General features: G+C 36.9%; 2 protein-coding genes across 5 annotated transcripts in view; one reads left to right on the top strand and one right to left on the bottom strand.

The window, feature by feature from the left end:
- Positions 1 to 17,740, bottom strand: part of PPARG (peroxisome proliferator activated receptor gamma) — a 58,863-nt gene extending 41,123 nt beyond the window's left edge. Inside the window, exon 1 of one of the 3 annotated variants that reach the window (XM_054216070.1) lies at positions 17,521 to 17,740. The gene's annotated coding sequence lies outside the window, so the exon portion shown is untranslated. Of the gene's footprint in view, positions 1 to 12,822; positions 13,131 to 17,466 lie in introns of those variants that run through there. The other 2 variants (XM_054216072.1, XM_054216071.1) reach the window with 2 other exon arrangements.
- Positions 17,741 to 17,889: 149 nt separating this feature from the next.
- TIMP4 (TIMP metallopeptidase inhibitor 4) overlaps positions 17,890 to 21,035 on the top strand; it is a 123,148-nt gene continuing 120,002 nt past the window's right edge. The window contains exons 1-2 of one of the 2 annotated variants that reach the window (XM_054216075.1): positions 17,890 to 18,008; positions 18,104 to 18,206. The gene's annotated coding sequence lies outside the window, so the exon portion shown is untranslated. Of the gene's footprint in view, positions 18,009 to 18,103; positions 18,207 to 18,331; positions 18,348 to 21,035 lie in introns of those variants that run through there. The other variant, XM_054216076.1, reaches the window with a different exon arrangement.

Genomic DNA, 21,035 nt, shown 5'->3' with positions numbered 1-21,035 from the left:
TTAGTTACTGTGACTTTTGACTGGTCTAATTATTTTTTTAATTGCTAAACAAAAATTGTTTGCAAGTGCTGAATTTGAAGCATGATCACAAGACAGATGGTCAATATCTTCAAAGATTCACTTGATTTAAAAGGAATCATATTAAAATACTATTGAGATTATCACAAAAAATAAATTCTTAAGGGACATCTGGATCACATCCAGTGCAGTGTACTGTAATAGAGCTGACTATCAGGGTAAGACCCTTCTTGCATTTGCGGTGCATGCAAAACTCCCACTGACTCTAATCCAAAAGATCAGAAGGGGTCTTCAATAGCAGACTGCTTCTCACACCCTATGCTTCCTGTCCTTTGTGTAACAAGGTGTCAACATCTGTTTTAAACCTTATTACTACACCCTCTACAAAAGAAGAAATTATTTTGCAGCAGCTTAGGTGACCCTTTGCCAACAGGGATATACTTGGTTTAGAGAGATATGACAAGGATAAAAATAAGGACAACTGTAATCTAATTCCATTACACCCATCTAAACTGGAAGAGCTTGGGAATTTAGAACGTGGTTTTGATCTCTCACCTTCAACTTTCTATTATCAATATATCACCTCACAATAGGTTAAATACCAAACTATTTGCAAATCAGAAACTGGTTTCCATTGGTTTACAAGAAGACAGTATTCACCTCATAGCTTTATACAGGCACACCCTACCAATGTAAAGGATAGGCTTGTAAAATGTGTCTGGCATACTACAGAAACCTAATACAATTAGACAATGGTCTCCCCTGTATTTTGAGGATCCCTAAACTGTTTATGGTAACTGGTACCAGACTCAGTTCATTGTTTGGAACTATGGAATATTTTGTATACCTCTACATAATATGCTCAATGAGTCAGACAAGACAATTTGGAGTCGAATACTGGCTCCTTTAAAACCGACTGTAAAATTTCTATCAGTTTACCTAATTTACCTTTTGTGGAACGATGACAATGGCATGTGTTTTTGAACAGGAATTCTGCACCTCTCGGTCAATATCTGAATATAACATATTCAAAATCTCTGCTAACACAAGCATACGTACCATACTAAGCAGTCTCGCAAACTGAACCTCCTTCTTCCTCAGACATTCTGAGGAAATCATTGGTCTATGACTAGGTTAAGGAAAAGAGTAGAAACTATTGATACTGAGATCACAATAATACATAAACTGATCAATAAATAGCTTCCTCTCAAGATCTACACCTCCATGAAAACAGAAAAAGTTGCTGATTCCATTATGTTTGTCAGATATAAAGTTCCCAGATTATCAATGGGCTGTGTTCTGTGAATCACAGAGCTGAACTGGATCTTGTATCTTGCCAGTTGTATCTTTATTTTACTATTTGTTCTCAGATGTTAAGAACACTGTTGGAAGCAGTTCAAAAATACATTGTTGGAAAATTGTTAATGTCCTAGTCATACAATGTCATTTTGAAGCTCCCTGGGAATTCAGATTTGCACAGCTTATTAGGATATGACCTTTCCCTTGATTTTTTTATTTTAAGATCAAGTTAACATGAAATTTCCCCAGTGGGAGTTGCTGTGTTTCCTTCGCAGATAAGGAAAAGAGCAATGGCAACTCCGTATAGAGACAACTTTCATACATTTCTACAGTACGGACAACTTTGTGGTCTTGACAGACATCCAATACATTCCTAGAGATTGAGAGGAAAGTCATGCGGTACTTTAACTAAAAAAAAAACCCAGGAACATAACAAAGGTAGTTCCCTGAATCTTTTACCCAATTATTTTTTTCCCTCCCAATGTCATTTGTGATGAAACTTTGAGGAATTTTAATGCCTATGGACTCCTTGCATTCAGAGGATCAGGGTAGCACTGCCTGTGAGATAATGGCTTGTTTCTGGAACACATTCATATTCCTTTGGGTGAACAATTACTACCTCTACAGCACTCTTTTTTCTTCACGATACAGATCTTGTCTCACAAATTCACACACTTCAGCATTTCCATGCTTATTATATTAGCATAATCTTTCCTGGGATCTGATGAAGCTGATCTAAAAGCAGGAGGCTGAAAAATCCATTCTCATGTGGCAGGTATTTATTATGGCTAACAAGAATAATATCTCCAGTTCCTTGGTGGTCAGTGAGAGAGGTTCCTCTGGAGGCTGATTTAGAACAGCTAAAGTAGTCCCTTCCTCTAAATTACTCTGGAGAGGAGAGATCTCTCTCTTTGTGATGTGGGCTGATTACCACCAATAACAGTGTTTAAATACTGATATATAGTAAACATTTTTTAAATTTTAAGACAGGACTATTCAAGATTTCTCAGCCCTTATCTCTCCATATTGATGAAGCCCACAGAGATAATTAGTTAAATAATTAGAAGCTGAATGATGCTGCATATATTTGAAAATTTTCAAATGGTCAAGACTGCCAAAACTAACAACCTTTAAGAAGTTTTTATTCGGGAGAGAACAATTTTCTCACTGAAAGTAAAATCAGTGGGTCAATAAAGAGATGGATAGAAAGAATTAAATATTTCGCTTTTCGGATATTCAGGGTAAAAGTTTTACGCATTAAGCCTCTGCTATGCAAACATACCAAAAGAAGAAAAGAAACTCATAATGAAATAAAATAAAATACTGTTTTTTTTAATCTTTTCATATAAGTAGTCTGATGACTTAGTACTTTGAGTAGGCATTGTGCACATAATGTTCTTATAATGATGCCACATTATAATATAAAGTAACGCAGTATAATATAAATTCATCATGATCATATTTGGATGTCATAGCAATGACGTGTCCAACAAAACAATACAAATATTCAAATGATTCCTAAAACATCTTCAGCCAACTTTACCAGTTTCATTGGTCTGCAGTTCTTTTCGTAGCAGTGATGCATATTGTCTGCTGTAATGTGGCCATGAAAACAAAATACAGTCCTTTACATTTTCCTGCAACAGCTGTTAACAGGGGGATGTCCCTATTAGTTAAATTTGCATTTCCAGAAACAGCCCTTCCTCTTTCAATGACTGACAAGAGATACGGGTTTACTACTCCAACAAGTAAGCAGCAGACAGCCTTAAAACCAACTTCGATCATAGGCAGACTGCAGGAGTTAATTTGCAATTGATCTGAGGCTAATCAGTCTCTCTTGGGTAAGTACAAAATCATTATCAACATCACCGGTTAAAGACCTCTATGAAACTTACGTGTCTAACAACGGAGTAAACAAATCCAAGCCGATGTGATTTACTGCCTATCACTGTAGAGCGCACTTATATATACCTAACTTTTCTGCAGACAATCTACCGAGATTCTAGAAAAATGCTAATATAGAAGGAAAAAATGACTGAACATTACAAACTTGCAGGCAGAGATCTGTTGGCTACCAGCATTTCTAATAGAAGAGTGTATCAGCAGTCATGTTTGAAAAGTGATTCAACAGAAATCATGTATCTTTTTCAACTCTGGTGACACAGACTCTCAGTGCAGATGCATACTGTAAGTACTAAAAGTTTATTTACAGAGGGCAGGACTGAACATTGCATGTTCACATTTAGACCATGATAAAGAGCTTTGTCTCCCATTAGTAATTTAAAGAATTGTGATTTGGTACTCCTAACACACCTATAACTGAATTCCTCAGTCATAAAATCACTGATGCCAAACAAGTTCTGATATCTTTTATCAAGCCTCTTTTTTCTTGTCATTTGTTAGCATATTTCTTATGGAGCTTTTCTTCTTTTTATACATACATTTGCTTTAGTTATAAATTAACCCTGGAATTTACTCTCCTGGAGGCCACAAACTGCTTTTTTATTCTCTTGAAAAAGTTTCAGGCTATATGAATTTATAATTTGGAACAATTTTGAATAAGACGTGGTGGTTCAAATACAGAGGAAAGGAAATTTCAAAAGACTGACAAAGCAATTAAGAATAAACTGAAAATGTTTAGATGCTTTTCTGTGCCTTCTGCTCTGGAAGCCATGATTAATTTGCCAAAAGGGAACATATTTGCCTGTGGGATTTCTGGTGCTTCTAGTTCCTTGTAGTAATATTAACTAAGAAATAGCGTCATTCTGAAAGGTCTTTCTTAGAAGTTCCATATTTCAGTGGCTCCTAAAGCTGGCCAGCACATCCCACAGGTACGCAGAATACTTTAAAATTGAGACTCGAGTGCAATTTGAACCATATTATAAAAACATCAATATTTAATGGATTGATTCAAACAATGACAATTAAAAGACTAATTTTTCATTTGATAAATGTGATCCTAAAGAAACAGGGCTTATGTCTTTGTTGGTCTCTTCCTCTTCACCCCCAAGAGCTTTGGAAAACATTGTCTTGTTTCAGCCAGAACTAACTACAATGATGTGGAGGAGTTTTAACAAAATATGCCTAAATTGTTGCTAGTGTCACCACTGAAAGAGGAACAGATTGAGCTCACCCTGTAATAAATATCAGAAAATCCTAATGAAAAATTCCTAAAAGACATATCTATAGGAAACTAACTTAATTGTTTCTACCGTTCAAAGAGCAATTTGTATAAGGACAGAATAGTAATTTTTAACAGCCAGGATAACACACACATTAGTTCCTTTATTTGTCCTTCTGTGCTACTCCTACCTTCATTACAAATTATTTACGTTTGAAAATTTTGATTTGATATAAACACACCAGATATCCATTTTTTATGGTTTAATTCCTGTTTTAGCTAAGATTTTCCAAGGTGGAGCAATTTGAAAAAATATGCCTTCAAGATTCGGAAAACAGGAAGTGATTTTACGGAACTTTGCATTTCTGGATTACTGTTCCTGATCCAGTTTAGCTGTGGTCGAGCGGCTGAGTACACCGCATGTAACAAGGTGCTCACTTAATCCAGTTTGGGATGGGTTAAAAATGACAATGGTTTGTTTATATAAAGGTACTTTAAAAATTAGTCCTTAATTAAGAATAATGTAAAGGATTAAGGAGCCCTGGGGTATTTTTCCTGTATAAATAATTTTCATGCAGTGCTTTCCCCCATCTCTAGTTTCCCATATTCAAGACAATGTCCTTCTTGCAAAGGTAAACAGAACTTCCTTCTCTACATGCTGTTTCTGAGATTGCCAAGCAGTTATTTGAAGTTAAAATATTAAAGTGTCCACCTTATATTGTGCTTTGTCGTATGTTTATTAGTAAGTTCGTGCCTCATCCTCTTGAAAAAATGTTAACTTACTCTATATTTCTTCTTGAATGCTTCATCTGTTTAATTACCTATAGTAGGTTTTTGCTGTGTCTTTGTTAAGTCTTAACAAGACATGGTATTTTCTGCTCCTTTAATTGAATCGATAGTGACACAGCTGAAAGGATTTCAACAGTCAAAATATTTATCAACTTTTACAACAGAAATGAGGCTCAAAATAGCGGTCCTGTTGTCGAATATTTTAGCTCTCAAATCTTCAAGTCTTAAAATACGTGTTCATCTAAACAGATTCTGTGCTTTCTATTTAATAAAAAAATAAAAAATAAAAATCCATGACTTATTTGTTGACACTATTTGGGGAAAATCAGTCAGTCTGATTTGGCCCTAATATTCATTTGTAATCCCCTTCAAATCAATGAGATGGTGAGCATAAAGGTCAGATAGCAGTGACTACCCTGAAGGATCAGAACCATGAAGTTATACACAAGTATAACCATCTACTCTCACACCTTGTGTACACATTTCATAACTTTGTTTGTACTGTGTACTTTCACTTGAGCCAAAAGGAATTTTCAGAGCAAACAAGTTGTAATGTATTATATAAAGGTGAGTTACAGTGGTAGTTATCTATAGTTCTTGGAGCAGACAATAGGACAGTAAAAATTTCAAAATATTTTTCATATTTTTCAGAGTAATGACTATTTTACTAACATCTGCTCAGGAAAGATGTATAAATAGGGAATTTTGCCATCATGCAAAACAAGCTCCGATAACAACTTGATCCTTCACCAGAGGTTAGAAAAAAATTTTAGGAGTATTTTAAAAGATTTTGGCCTTTACGTTATATGTCCTTTTATTTATTTATAAGACAGCCAAATGGACAGACAATATAGACTACAATGACTTACATAGATTTTTCTTTCCATAATATGCCATCTGTACACCTTCGATTTCTTTCTTGAGTGCCACCAGCTTTCAAACTTACAAAGGTGCAGAGGTTATAAATTATCAAATTTTTTTGTAGCTAAAAGTCTACAAATGGAACATTAAAAACAGCTCATCTTGGTCTGTAGGCAGGAAGAAACTTAAAAGGAAATTTAACAAATCTGAGAGGCATTAAAACTCATTCAGTTTCAGCTATACTAACAAACTAAAGAATACCAGGACTTTCACTCTGGTCATATTTCTTCCACTCACATTATCAAACTCTCTTAGGCATCAGAACTTGGTGGCAATATGTCAATGGCCTGTGCAAATGGTCCATGGTCCATGCTAACTCCCGAAGTATTTCTGGAAAGTGAATGGCTGTTAGTTGGCTGAGCTAAAACTGGACCAGGGACAATTCTAAGAATTTAACCATTTAACAAACCAGTTCCTGAGCCTGTGCCCAAGTTACAGCACTTTTTAATTTACTAATATGGATCTTTGAGTTCAATTAGATTTCTCTGAGACTAGGGAACATGATTGCTTTGGGGTTTTGTTTTGTTTTTCCTCAAATTCACCGAGTTATTTAATTATGTATCAGCTTTTTTTCCTAAACGTGGTCCCACTTTCTGCCTGCAAGCTGGCAATACATGTAGTAGGTATTCTTAGCTTTCAGCAAAGGGAAGCATGCAACTCTGAAGGCGTTAGCATCAGTGTAAACGTGAATAAGACTCTAGAACTCTCATAAACCTGCATTTCCTTTGTACACTGTTTAATTGAGCACTAACTTAAAATGTACTGAACTGTTTTTCCCAAACTCACACTTCATTTCTGTGAAATATTATATCTGTGCAAAAAGAAACTGCAGAGATGGAAAACTCTAAGATACACGTTACATTCTTGAAACTCAGACAAAGCAAGTAAAATTATCAAATTCCTGTAACTGACATCAATCAGAGACATCTACCTATCTATCTTTGTGTTATATGAAAACAGAGGAAGTATTTTGCTGATTCAAAAGTCCACAATATAAAGATGGCAATAGTATAGCAAACTGGAAACTGCTTGCTTACTATTTATCTCATCTCCTGCTCTGAGAATAGCTAACAATACACTGGATACAATATGCAACTCAAAATCACCCCCAGCTTCTATGAGCTAAATAATCCACATGCCCTATGGTTGTAGAGGAAAACTGACCATTCTTCAGATGGACTGTACAGCATCAAAGGGCATAAGGGAAGCTGTTATGAGTAATGGCTCACAGAAGATTAAGGGAGGAAAGCCCTATGGGGTCTCCCAGTATCTATTCCCAATGCACTCATATCTGCAGTAGATTTTCCATTTTTTTCCCTCCAATTTCATTTCAGAAATTCTTATTCAGAAGATGCTTTCTTTGAGGACTACACAACAGTTTATATGGCATACTGGAATCAGAAAACGGTGCTATATAGTATTTAGCCTACGTTGTCTTTATTTGATTTCCATATTCATAACTAAATGAGCACTCTTACCGTTTTGAACTCCAAAGAATTCCTTTCTCCCACAGAGTAACTGCCAGGTATAATTACTGCATTCATTAGCCCTTCCTGGAGTAATTGTCAGGAAAGTGGCAACCATACTTGCATCAATTTCTTCTTTCTCCTGCTTTTTTCTGCTTTTCCTCCAGGAAAATTAGTTTCTCTCTACTTTGTCTCTCCCTCTTACATTGGGTTTCTCACCCTATTCACCCCAAACCTTTTCCTCCCTTTATTCTACCCTTCAAAATGCAGATTTGGGGAGGAAAGGGAGAGATGGTCCTGCTGTCTCTTACTGTTTTCCTCTCTGCCAACCTTTTTTTTTTTTTTTTTTTTAAATTTAAATCCATTCATTCTGACATTATAAGGAGATTCATGGTACAGTTATTTCACCAGTGACAACAAAAGAGTCACCCTCCTGTCTAAGGGTCAAGCTTCAGCAGAAATTTAAAATTGCCACATGCTGTATAACATTGTGCTGTGCCTTCCTGTTAGTGGACGGGGGAGGAGACAGGAATCTGTTGCACAGCCTGCGTCAGAGAATGTAGTCACACTACAGTATATCAAATTTAGTGTATGTACAAGTTATTGTTATTCTAAACTTACCTCAGACTTCAGCAATATTCACTGCCTGTTCTCCTGTCCTTAGTGACAGGAAAGCTGTCACTTGTTGTTAGCATATCAGACAGTTCCTGTTCTCAAAGGAGTAATAAATAAGGCTAGATTTAAAAAACAGAACAAACTTGGGCAGAAAAAGAACAATGAGTAGGAATGCCAAAATACAGTGAAAGACCACGTTATGGCATTGTCAGCATATCTTAAACCAAGAAAAGCTGAAAATCTCATAAGAGACCAGAGAGAAGAATTCAAAATCAAGAAGGTTCCAACAATAAACTTTAAACTTTGAGAAAGAAATTCAAACATCTGTATTTTTAAAGAATTGCCCTGCTTTTTAATATCTTCTTCGGCAAACATAAAAAGGGCTAAATAAATAAAGAAAACCAAGAGAATCTTAGCCAATCTTCCCTCTGCCTTCCTTCAAAATTCCCTTTAATTAATTAATTATTTCCCTTTCCTGATACTCATTATGGGCAGCTTTTTCACTTTTTCCCAAATCTCTTCTCTGCTGGGCCTCCAAAGTCCCACATTTGCCTTTGATCCCTGCCTTAATCCACCACTGCAATTAGTCTAATCATACTGAACACCATTAGCCTCTACTAAGATTAAAGATATTCTATCTATTTCACAATATTTTAAAACTAGAGCCTATCTTAACATTACTCCACCTATTCTGCACAAATTTTGTTTTATGGATATTTTTGTAAAGGAAAAGAACGCTGATGGTAATATTTTTATCTTTTAAAAACAGAATTGATAAAGTATACAGACAGCAGTTTTCTGGGTTTTCATTTGATCTCTCACCTACTCAAAATTGGCACTCTGGTGACCCAAAAAAGAATGGCAAGAAATGCACATGACTTCCACATCCTCAGTATTACATCATGAAGGATGAAACAGCATATTATGTACAGCTCAGAGGGCCGCTGTACTGCATGTAACTCTTTTCTTGCATTAAAAAATGCCTTTCTTAACAAAACTGTGACTCATTAAAAATTTTACAGATACCATGTTCCAATGCACAGAACAATGAAAACAATTATAGACTGTTAGACACAAACTCATTTCATAATGGGATCCGTTACTGTGAACTATGACATTAGTGTGCTAGGTGTTTTTTTTTTAATATAAATTAAAACATGAAGGTATGTTTGTGGGAAAATATGTATTTTTGATATTCTATTTTTGGATTAAGATTTTCATTGCCAAAAATTTTCAAGACAACATGTCTACAAGAAAATATCTTTGTTGGAGGAAAAATAGGTTCTTGATACTGAAGGGTTTTCCAGTACTTCTTCAAGCACCGTCAAGAATTCCTGCCTACGCCACCTGTGCTGTAATAACTATTTCTTAATAAATTAGTAATCCTGCTCTAAGAAAATAATTCCTCAAATGTCACTACCTATGTCTGAAAGTAACTTGTATAATCTGATGTTTTATCCTATCTAGCCCGAGTAAAACCTAAACCAGTGAGATGATTTCAAGTGTATATTTTATACAAGGTATTGGGATAGTGGATTACTGTAAAAAAACACCAAACTAAACAAGAAGTTATGAACATAATAAATGCGCCGCACCCGATTTAACTGGGTAAAGTTAGCCAGCCTGATCACATGAGGCAGACCCAAAGAACAAGTCTTTGGGCAGTGCCCAAAGGAAACTGTAAGGAGCCCTCTTGGGTCTCTTATTCATCATCCCATAATGTTCTTCTCTGCATCACAAAAACAATTAACCAGTTCAAGACAATTGGCAAGCTCACATCATAGCTAATACTCCAAGAAGCCTGCAAAACAGAATCAAGATCAATTGGCAAGCTAATCATGGGAAGGAAGTGTAGAATTTGCTTGCAATAGCGTTTCTTAAGCGCAAACATCCAAATAATTTAAAAAAAAACAAACAAAAAACCCAAAAAACCCAACAAACGAGAAGCTAGGAATTACTAATTAAGCTTCCATAGGATTTTTGGAAATTATTTTGCATTGCCTTGATAATGAAAAATACTTTAAAACCATTGTTAAAAACCTGAACCTTTCAAAGCGATTCTTCAATGTTTGCTTATTTCCTATTTTAAATTCAGGACCTGTCATAATAAACTTTTGTAATAGTAATTTTGAAACTTATTCTGCAGTTAATGGTAACAACTCAGCCGAGATCTTTGCTAAATAACTGACTGCAGGCCAATGTAGCAATTCTGGCAATAGCTCTAGTGTAAATGTAAAAAAAAAAATCCAGGAAAATAAGCCTTTTTAATGGTGCTTATTTCATTCAGAGAACTGATTTAATGCGAAATCCTTTTGTTCTAAATAAAGCTTAAAGTTTCATCTTGTTTATCATCTCAAACCATCTTCAGCAACAGCTGGAAATTCTGAAAGTGAAAGCATATCTGCAGAACTTTTGTTTCCACAGTCTGTAATCATGTTCTGAGCAAAACTAAAAAAATCTACACCTTCATATGAGTGTCTTGCAATATGCAGTCATTTGTCAAACTCTGTTTATGTTGACAATCACTATGGGATATTTAAAATAAATAAAACACTAGCCTGCTTTTCTTAATATTTCTAATAATTTTAAAAATCAAATATGCTAACATGCCAAATAAGGCATCTCAGATATGCAGTTTAAGTGCAAATGATGGCACAGGGGCGATGAGAGAGAAGAAATACAGTAAAATCCTCACAGAACTTTAGTGACTCAACAAAGTAAATCCATCCACTATCAGTGGTTAACTTTAGCAGAATCTGAGGAATAGCTACATCACTAGGTCAGTGCAAGAACTTTGTTTCAGGCGTACTACAAGCTAGAAAGCAAAAAGATAACATAATTTTTCCTTGTCCTGGAGGGAATGAGAACCTTAGCCTGTGGCCTCTTCAAAATTTCTCACGATTCCATTAAATACGGTCCTGAATAAGGTTAGAGAATACAGATAAAATTCTGTGTAAATATAGCAACCTTTTGCCCTCCCGTACCTGCTTATCTACAGATTTCTCTGGGTGTAACTGAAAATAAAATTATACGTTTTTTTTTTTTTACTTTCTTAAGTAGGATTAAAAATCGATTTAGCAATATACTACATTATAACATGCTTAAAAACAGATTCAGCATAAAATTTTGTAGCTGAAATACCACTGTAGCGAACAGTGAACTCCAAGTAAAACATATTCGAGATGAAAGGATAAACTCTTCAGTTTTATTTACTGTAGACATAAAAAGTCAGTACCTAAACCTATCATGAGGAAATATGTACATTCCGAATGGCAGTAAATAGAAGTGGCCGCATTTTTCCACAAGCCCCCATATTAGATAGCACCACAAAGCACCAGGTCTAGGTAGTAAAACCTGTTTTTCTGACCACCCCTACTAGAAGATCTTGGTGTGAGTGTTAAAGCCTGTAATTAACATTTTTCTTTTCATAGTTCCTTTTTTTGGTGTAACAGAGTGACTCTTTTGGTAGTTTGACATATGTTTCAAACCACCATGGTCTAGAACTTATTTCACAGCAATATTACAATATTCCCCTAGCATAAAAATTGAAAACGTACATCATTCTATTTGTATGTAGATAGCAACCTAAGTTCAAAACCTCTCAAACTTCAAAATTGCTGCTACATAACCATGAGTAGTTACAGCAGTTACACAACATCTCTGTTCAATAAATCTAAACAAACACACAAGTACTATGGACTTATAATGCAATATTATAACATAAAATCCTATTTTATGCAATACAGTGTGTAATCACATATTGTGTAAAAAGTTTAAGACAAGATCATAATTCTGGGTAGGGCTACTTCGTGCAAATATGAAATTCTCTGGAGAGTAATTTGCTTAAACTCAGTGGAAAAACACAAGACACAATAAGAAAACTTCCATCATTCTCACTCATTCTATATGCCTATTCCATGACAGCTAAAAGTGTTTGTATGAAAATAACTTATTTAGAATTTTATACATACACACAGGTAAGTCAACAGAATTGTAGCTGGAGGTCTCCTATAAAAAAGTATAGGATTCTGGCAAAAGGGAATCTAAAATATGTCACAGTCAGATTTGTGATAAAGAGGAAAGACATGAGTCCCCATGGAGCTCATGAAATTCCAATAACCTGTAAAACAGTATAATATTTTCCTCCCATAATAGCTGTTATAAGACCAAAACTAGAACTCATGTCTAATTTGAAGGTCTAGAATAAACTAATACCAACTGCAACATCTGTATCAAAATGTTAGTATTTCATTTAGAGTTAAAATACATTAAGAAATTGATCACACAAATTCCAGAACAAAAGGCAGATAAATATACTACTCCTGTTACACTGGCAGTTCTTAAATAATTTAAAGAAAAACATGTAGGAGTTTTGCTATAATATATATTCATGGATATTTAATTTCAGGCATTTACTCTCAGCGAGCAAACAGCAATTCACTTAGAGTCAGACCCTATATTTTCAGTAGGCTAAAACCACAGACTGACTTCAACAGTAATTGCATGGAAGCAAGCCGTACATAGGACAAACTTTCTAACATTGCACGTAGATTGCAAACCTGACCAGACTGAAACAGTAGAACCACCACTGACCTGAACGAAGCTGGGATGTTTTTTCTAGACTCTATGCATCTTCCAATAAACCAGCATCATCTTTTTTTGATACTGTGGAACGTTCCGTATATCTCTCTGTTGGGATGTTATCCAATGTTTATTATACTGTGTTATCAGATGTTATATGTAGCCTTTCAACATTACTGAGATAAGTAGGAAGTCATTCTATAATATAGAGTTAATACATTACCTACACACACACATATACCCTACAAGTATGTACATAACCACACATACATGTTCATCTTAGCATTCATCAAGCATACTTCTGCCTGAACATACATACACAATGCTACGTAAGCTTTGTGTTTTTTAAATTGCTAATTATCAACCAGCAGAGTAGACTTTGGGATTCATAGACTTGAATTCATAGACTTTGTCCTGAATGTGCAGACTGCATGGCATGGAGGTGATCTGCTTAGTCATGAGGGAAGGGGGTGGCTTATGCAAGTCCACAAAGCATCATCTGCTAGTCGATTCCAGAAATTCACAACCCGACTTTTGAGGTAGTTACTTATCTTCCCCTTTCTAAGCAGGATATTTTTTCTATTTGCATTGAAATCTAGTGAAAATGCAAACTAAAACAAGCTGTACTTAGACAATAGGGTGCTGCTTAGAAGTTGAGGGGGTTTTTTTGCTCTAATTTGTTATCACACATACACCTAACTTTTTTGTATTTGTCATGATGCAAATTAGAATCTACTAGCATTGTAAGAATCTATTACTATTGTAAGCTTGTAAGAATCTATTACTATTGTAAGCATAAATCAAAACAGTGCATTTTAAATTAAAATTTTTGCATCAATCTCGCTACTACATTGTTTCTCTGTTGTAAGTCTGTAACTATTTGCATTCTTATGTCATAGATCATATAGTATTAAGGATAGGGACAATCTTTTCATTTGAGTGAGTAACAAGATGGCCCCAGTCTTGACTAGGCTGCTGGGTACTACTGCAACACAGGTAATTAAAAATATCTAGATATTTCATGTGTCATGAATTTTAGTTGGAGAATGATGTAACTGTTCAGTTCAATTCTATAAAGTGGTTTAAGAGAGGACAAACAGCCCAAATAATATAATGGAAGGTGTGGGTGGAGTGGGAGACAAATGTGAGCCTGATCAGATTGACTTAAGTTCTGCAAAATTTTTCAGATGTGAAGACTGCATACTTGGCCTTGCTGCTTCCTCCCCCAAACTAAAAGAATAAAAGTCTACAAAAGATTTAGTTGTGTATGTGCCTTGTGGTGTGAGAAGAGTTGACATCTTTGTAGCAACAGGCAAAAGAGAAGTCCACATTGCAGTAGAAGACCTGACGCTGACGTAGAAACGTAGTCTTTCCTATGGTTGCCACATATATTTTCTCCTTCGTATCTCCTTATACCTGCAAGATCTGAAAGTATCCCAAGCCCCACTCACCACAGGTGCTAGCACTAGGGTGCCAATTTGCTTAGCACCCACATTTTCTACATATTTTGTCACTGGAACCTGAAAAGAAGCAGAACTGAAAAAAGACAGACTATCCTTCATTAAAAAAAAGCAGGGGGGTGGGGAGAAACAGACAAAAGAAATGTAGAGATTTATCATTTAATGTAGGAGTCAATTTACATTTCATATTCCTGGGAATCTAAATATCTGAAGACAAATCTTATGGCTCACTCATTGTTCATTCTGCCTTGGAAAGGCCTTCACAGGGGAAAAAAAAGGGAGTGAGGGGGAGACTTTTTCCAAGTATTCTGAAACAGTTAAATGAAATCCTTAAGAACTGACCTGTTAATGGAACCCCCCCCCCCCCCAACTTCTGATTGTGGCATGGGTATGTAGGACTTGAGTATAACAATGTTGTCTTGCTTTGGATTATTTCTAACTTTTTCTTACATTAGTTCGCAAAAAAGTTACCCGACATACAGAGAACATTTGGTATGAAGTACCTGAAAAACAGATCCCTGCTGTTAAAACAATATACATCACTATGGAAATACAGCATGGGATAATTAGCACTCATCATCTAATATCATGCTAAATTCAGTAAATCTACCAGTGATTAAAAAATGAAACTAGTAGCAATAACTAATGGTAAGTGTTGTATCCATGACTTCAAAAGAACCTAGCATGGAGAATTTATAATTGTATTTTAATTTCTCTTGAGCAACCGCACTGGAAACTGTTTTCCTACATGCCAGAGGAGAATTCAGGAATAATCCTTGTGACAAAAGCTAGTAAAAGAAACTAAAATTCTGAATATCAAATATGCACAACTAGTGATTCACAATTAGGCTACAAAAAATGGCTAGTAAATATATTCAACACCATTCTGAAGAGATTATATGTTAAAAAAAAAAACAAAACCCAAACAAACAACAAAAGAGGGCCTCAGCAATCAAGGTGAAAAAAATATTTAAGTATACTTTTCATTATTAGTCAGTCCAGCTTTGTGCAAGTCAGAGTTTTTGTTCTACTTTTAAACTTTTCCTTGTTTATACAATATAACTTTTTGAAAAATTCATTTTATTAGCCATTGCTATAAATAGAAAATTATACTGACAATAATTGAAGCTGGGCCTAAATTTATTTTATTGACTTCAAAATGGACTTATGATTATTTAAAAAAATTCACAGAAGAGTCAGATTTAGAAGCAATGTTGATAGTGGGTATTTTTATTGGTATCACAAGGAAGGTTAAAAGGCACAGCTTCAATATTCTTCAATTAAATTCTGATATTTTGCCACCTTCATTTTTTGTGATAATTTATTCTATGGAATAGAATGAAACAGAAGATAAAGAATTGTTATGTTCTATATTGTAATGGAAGTTTCATTGAATGCTGATATTTAATAAATTGTATTATCCAGGAATTTGACATTGAGGTATTTCTAAGAAATACATACAAGAAAGGCTGTTTACCGATATATATAATCTCTGTACCACTAACTGTTAATGAGATATTTTACAAAATTGATGCCTAAGAATATTCAAATTCAAAAGCTGCCTGTGTAAAAATACCTTTAAATTATATTTCTGATTGGTTATCATTCAAAGTCCATGCCAACTATTTTTTCAATTCTTTCTCCCCTTGACAAGTCCATGCTTATATTGTACCACATGCCTTAACACACTGCTAAGAGTGATTTCTTATAATCTTGTAATTAAATCTCTAAGTAATTTTTGCAGCAATTTTTTTTGTGACAGACGAAGAGAATAATGATGTCAAACATGCGACTTCATGCAACAAATTCTGATATTAATGGGAGCAAAACATATGAAACTTCTTTTCAAAGGAGAGCACTGAGTATTATATGTCATAGTTACTTGGTGTACACTGGGAATTTTTAGTTAACTAGTAACAATTCGTAGTAACCTTTTAAAAGGTAAATTACTGATTAAATTACAGACTAATTGGTATCAGAAAAATATTTTTGTTGTTTTGAATACTGATTTTTAAATGGAACATTACAATCGTGTTCCACAACAAATCTTGTCCCGAGATGGGGCAGCAAGTCACAAATACAAGGCTAGCCCACAACCCTAGTTATTTCACGGGTAATTGTAATTGATCCTACTAATTTAAAGGAACCTAGAGCCCACAGTACATGGAGAAATTGATAGTGTCCTGAGCTTTTCATCAGAACAAATACTAGCCTTACGTCACTGATATTCATAAATACATCACTGTTAAGTCAGCATTGTGTTGTCGTGTGTACACAGTGCCACAAAGTTACAACACCACAGGAACTTGCACTCTCCAGTTGTAGACTACTCTGGAGAGAAATGACACCAGGAAGATTACAAAATACGCCTGCAAACCTGAGGCATGCCATCAAGACATAATACATTTCAACATAGCATCTTAGTTGTTGCAGGCTCAGAAGGGCTCCCCGACTTTCTGCGGTTGAGAAATTCGTAAGAAAAAAAAAAAAAAAAAAAAGAAGTCTGTTCATTCATTAAGGGAATTAGCCAGGTGAGCACCAACACTTCCCTCTGCGCTCCTTTCTCCTAACCGAGGGGAAGGTCGACCCCTGGACATACCCATCCCCATCGCCTCCACCTCCCGTAGGGGAGCAGACCACCCCTGTAGGCACCTTCTCTCCTCAGCATCCTCCTCTCGAAGGGCCGCGGCTCACCCTGCCCCCGCAGTACATAACAGCACCATGGACACAGCGCCCACGCTCCTGCCAGCGGGCTCCCGGGCACTGCCCGCCGCTTGCCCGGCTCTCACCGAAGGGGGTCCTCGCCCACACGGCCACCGGCGGCTTGTCCCGGCAGACCTCCTCCCCTCAAGGGCCATGCCCCGATCCGGGGCATGGCCCTTGAGGGGAGGAGGTCTGCCGGGACAAGCCGCCCGCTACCGAGGCATGGCCCCCTGAGGGGAGGGGGTCTGCCGACGACCAAGCCGCCCGGTGGAGCTTCTCCCCTCCGCTCCAGGACAAGCCCCCGCACAATCACCTTCCTTTTCCCAGCCGAGCATCCCCGGCACCTCCCCGGAGCTCAGCCCTCCCTGACCGCCCAGCCTTCCCCTCAGCCCCGAGCTCTTCCGACAGAAGCGCCCCTCAACACCCCCCACATAGACCCGCGTCTCCCTCAGCCCGCAGCTCTCCACACACCACCACCGCCGCCCCCCCTCACCTCAGGCGAAGGTGTCCTTCCCGCCCCCCCCGCGCCGCCGCAGCCCGCACTGACCTGGCCGCTGTCAGGTCTCAGCGGGAGAAACTGTTCCCTTCTAGTGGGATAAACTCCCCCGGCTCGGCCCGTCCTACCCGCCAGGCACCGCCTCCCCCCGGCCCGGGCACCGCCTCCCCGCCGGCCCACACGGCCCGGCGCTGAGGGGGGCGAGCCGGACGACGGAGGGAGCGGGGGGTCGGGGCGCCGCGCGGCTCGCGCCGCAGCCGTTGGCGGGCTTTGAGTGGGGGGGAGAGGCGGGACCCGGCGCTGAGGTACCGGGGCCGGTGGCGAGGGAAGAGTTGGACGCGGAGAGGGAACGGGTCAGTGAGGAAGAAGAGGAGGAGGCGCTGCCTCTCCTTCCTTTCCCCTTTAGACCCTGTCCGTCCACCCAAGCCGGTTCCCTCCGGGTCCGCGCCCGCGGAGCGAAATCACCAGCGGGTACCTGAGGGCAGACCGCGGGCCCCGCGGTGCATCTGGAATTTGATCTCTGCTCCCTGTAATCGCCTGTAACTGAAAATTCTTTTTTTTTTTTTTCTTTCTTTTTTTTTTTTTTTTCTTTCCCGGCTCTAACTGCTTTCTCTTTTGCATTCCCATTCTCCAGCTAACTCCTCTCTGGCTTGGTCACCTCACGTCAGTTTGTATCCTCTGTGACAGGAGTAAAAGGAGTAAAGGCTTTTCTGAAAAGATTGTTAGCAGTAACTGAGGTAAATGAAACTCTTTTTCCCTCACTTTTTTTTTTTTTTTTTTTTTTTGATACAGATTATCTCCCGCCTTCTCCCCCCCCCCCCCCCCCCCCCCCCTCCGACTCCCAGGAATGCAGAGGGAAATGGTATAGGCTATGTTCGGTAAGTCTCAAGAGAGAGCAAGTTCAAACAAGCATGTCACCTCCTTCTCTTTCACCCTCTGATTCTTTTAAAAAGAAGTTAGATGTGGAAAAAAAAAAAATCATAAGATCAACAGGCTTTAGAGAGTCATCTTGTAAGTCAAGATGCCCCAGGATACAACAGTTTATCTTTAAAAACTCTTGATCTCTTGGACATCATTAGAAGATTCAGAGGATCCTAAATTTGCCTCATTATGGTTCTTAGTCATCACGCATTTTGAAATTGAGCCTACGTTTGCGTTATTATTTGTATACTGAAGGCAATTTATAGATTAGAGTTGAATACGTCAAAATACCTGGTCTACTTATAGATACTAACATTGCCTACAGCTTTTTGTTCTTGAGAGCAATCTTTCTGTCTGTAGAGGCTTGAAGCCTTGTGTTAATTTTTATAAGGATTATCTATTTGTATAGGCTTGAAGTATGTGTTACTTCTGCCTTGACATATCAGGGAATTGTTTTCAATTCACGCTTTTCCCTCCATCTGAATTTTTTAGCCCCGGAAATGTGGAAATTTTTTGTTTGTAAGTTTGGGGGGTTTTTGTTTGTTTTCTTCTTCTTCTGGCTTTTTTTTTTAAGGATAGTGCAGTAATACCTTTTCAGTAATACCCTGACTCAGAATTAGCAGACAGGTACTGAAAGTAGTAAGACAAAACCTCAGAATTAGCTCAGGATGCCATGGATGAACAAACAGGCAAATGTGGGTAAAATAATCTAACAAAAACAGAGGATTAAATACTTAGAAGAAGAAGAAGGATCTTAACTGGACACCTCCACAGAGTTCAGATTTAGCTCTGCTGAGAAGAGAAACAATGCTGTTCTCTGTGCAAACTGCTGGAGGATATACCCATTTAGTTTAAGAGTCCGAATAATAGAGGAGCCCTCCCAAAAATCTAGCCTTTAACATGCAAATATTTAAAAACTCCATGAAACTGGGAGTGTTCCAAAAATTGGTAGGTATTAGTGAGCATCTGATTGTGACTATAAACTCATACTTTGAGCCTAGACTTTTAGTAAGTTCATAAGTAAAGCAGAAATACAAAGCATAGTTTAGATTTTAATTAAATTGCATGGATGAAATGGGCATATCTAACTCAGTCCAGAGAAAGCAGCCAAACAGAGCTTTCAGAGAAGTATTACAAATACCATATCATTTTATTTCTGTTGTAAGCATTATATTCTTTCAGCAAGTTCATCCTTTGAACAGAACTCATAAAATACAAAGCAGAAACAGTAATATTGACTTATCTACAAATTACTTAGGTTTTGTAAATATACATTTTAACAGGTTGAGACAGGAAAGAAAAAAATTACTTAGTCTGATTTCCTGCTTAACGTAGATTTTCAGTTAGCATTTGGTACCTCATTAAATGTTTCTTTTAGAAAGACAGCTAATCTTAATACGAAGAATCAAGAGCTGAAGAACCCATAAATTTTCTTTGGTAGTTAAAGATATACCTTATTTATAATTTGGATTAATCTGGTTTTCTTTATCAACAAAAAGTGAGTTTTTTCACACATGGAACATAGAAAGCTAATCATTTCCATATTGGTAACAAAATAAAATAGGCTACAAATAGGTATAATTGATTCTAGAGTTTCTTTATACAGTAATGAAATGGTCAGAATAAAGACATTATCCATTTCTCATACAGCTTTTGTTTGCATTATTTGACTGGACGGTTTTCGCCTATGCAGACTTTCTTCCCTGATTATCTGAGAGAATTCCTAGGTTTGGCTGGGGCCTTTAAGCGTTATGAAATAAGAATGAAAGGCCAGGCTCAGGCCTTCCTGAATCATGGGCAATTCTTCCCTAAGTTCTAAGAGAAACAGAAAAAGGCCTCTCGCATCAGTTCTAGTTTTAAAATTAGATGATAACTTGTCTTCACAAAAGATCAATTATACTTTGTTTTTCTTATTAGATATAAAAGCATTCATTACTTCTTTTCATGTAAAAGAATTGCTTTTTATATTATTTTTATCATTCAGTTTTGCATGGTAAGTCTTTTCGAAGAGTTTGATGCATCTGAAAAAAAAATCCTATTTCTGCTTACACTTATTGAATGTATATTATTAATTTTAAGTATTAAGAAAATTTGAAGCAGATGATTGAATCATATGAACATATCTTAATGAACAATGTTTTGTGCATCAGGTTCTATGGTATGCAAGGTAGGGTTTTATGGTTTGATCCGAGGTTAGAACAATGAATATATTAAAGAGGGAGAGTCTATGAAACTGATTTTTACAATTGACTTGAAAAGGGTAGAAATCTTACAAGGATATAGAGGTGAAAGATTTATACCTCTTCCTCTCTCTGCAAATATACTAGTTCCAACTTTTACTTAATTATTTTGATGTTTCCATTGTGTCTATGCTTTAGGTCTCTAGGTGCATTACAGAAGTTTAAAATCACAAATCACACAGTGTCTCCCATCTCAGTATTCTGGATAGAACGAAAAATTATCTAGCCAAACTTTTAACATCTAGAGGGCAATCTCATACACTAGCAGTGTGACTATAAATCTAGCAGTCAGAGGAACAAGTTCTGATTGTGGAAATTACACTGATGTAAAGTAATGGAGTTTAAATAAGCTAAAAAACTGTTGTATTGCTGCCTTTTTTTAAGTTACCCCATGTACTTTCTCTT

This window comes from Rissa tridactyla, chromosome 10, assembly GCF_028500815.1.
Source record: "Rissa tridactyla isolate bRisTri1 chromosome 10, bRisTri1.patW.cur.20221130, whole genome shotgun sequence".
Taxonomy (NCBI): domain Eukaryota; kingdom Metazoa; phylum Chordata; class Aves; order Charadriiformes; family Laridae; genus Rissa; species Rissa tridactyla.
Note: the sequence above shows the minus strand (reverse complement) of the source record. Positions and strands in the feature narration are given on the sequence as shown.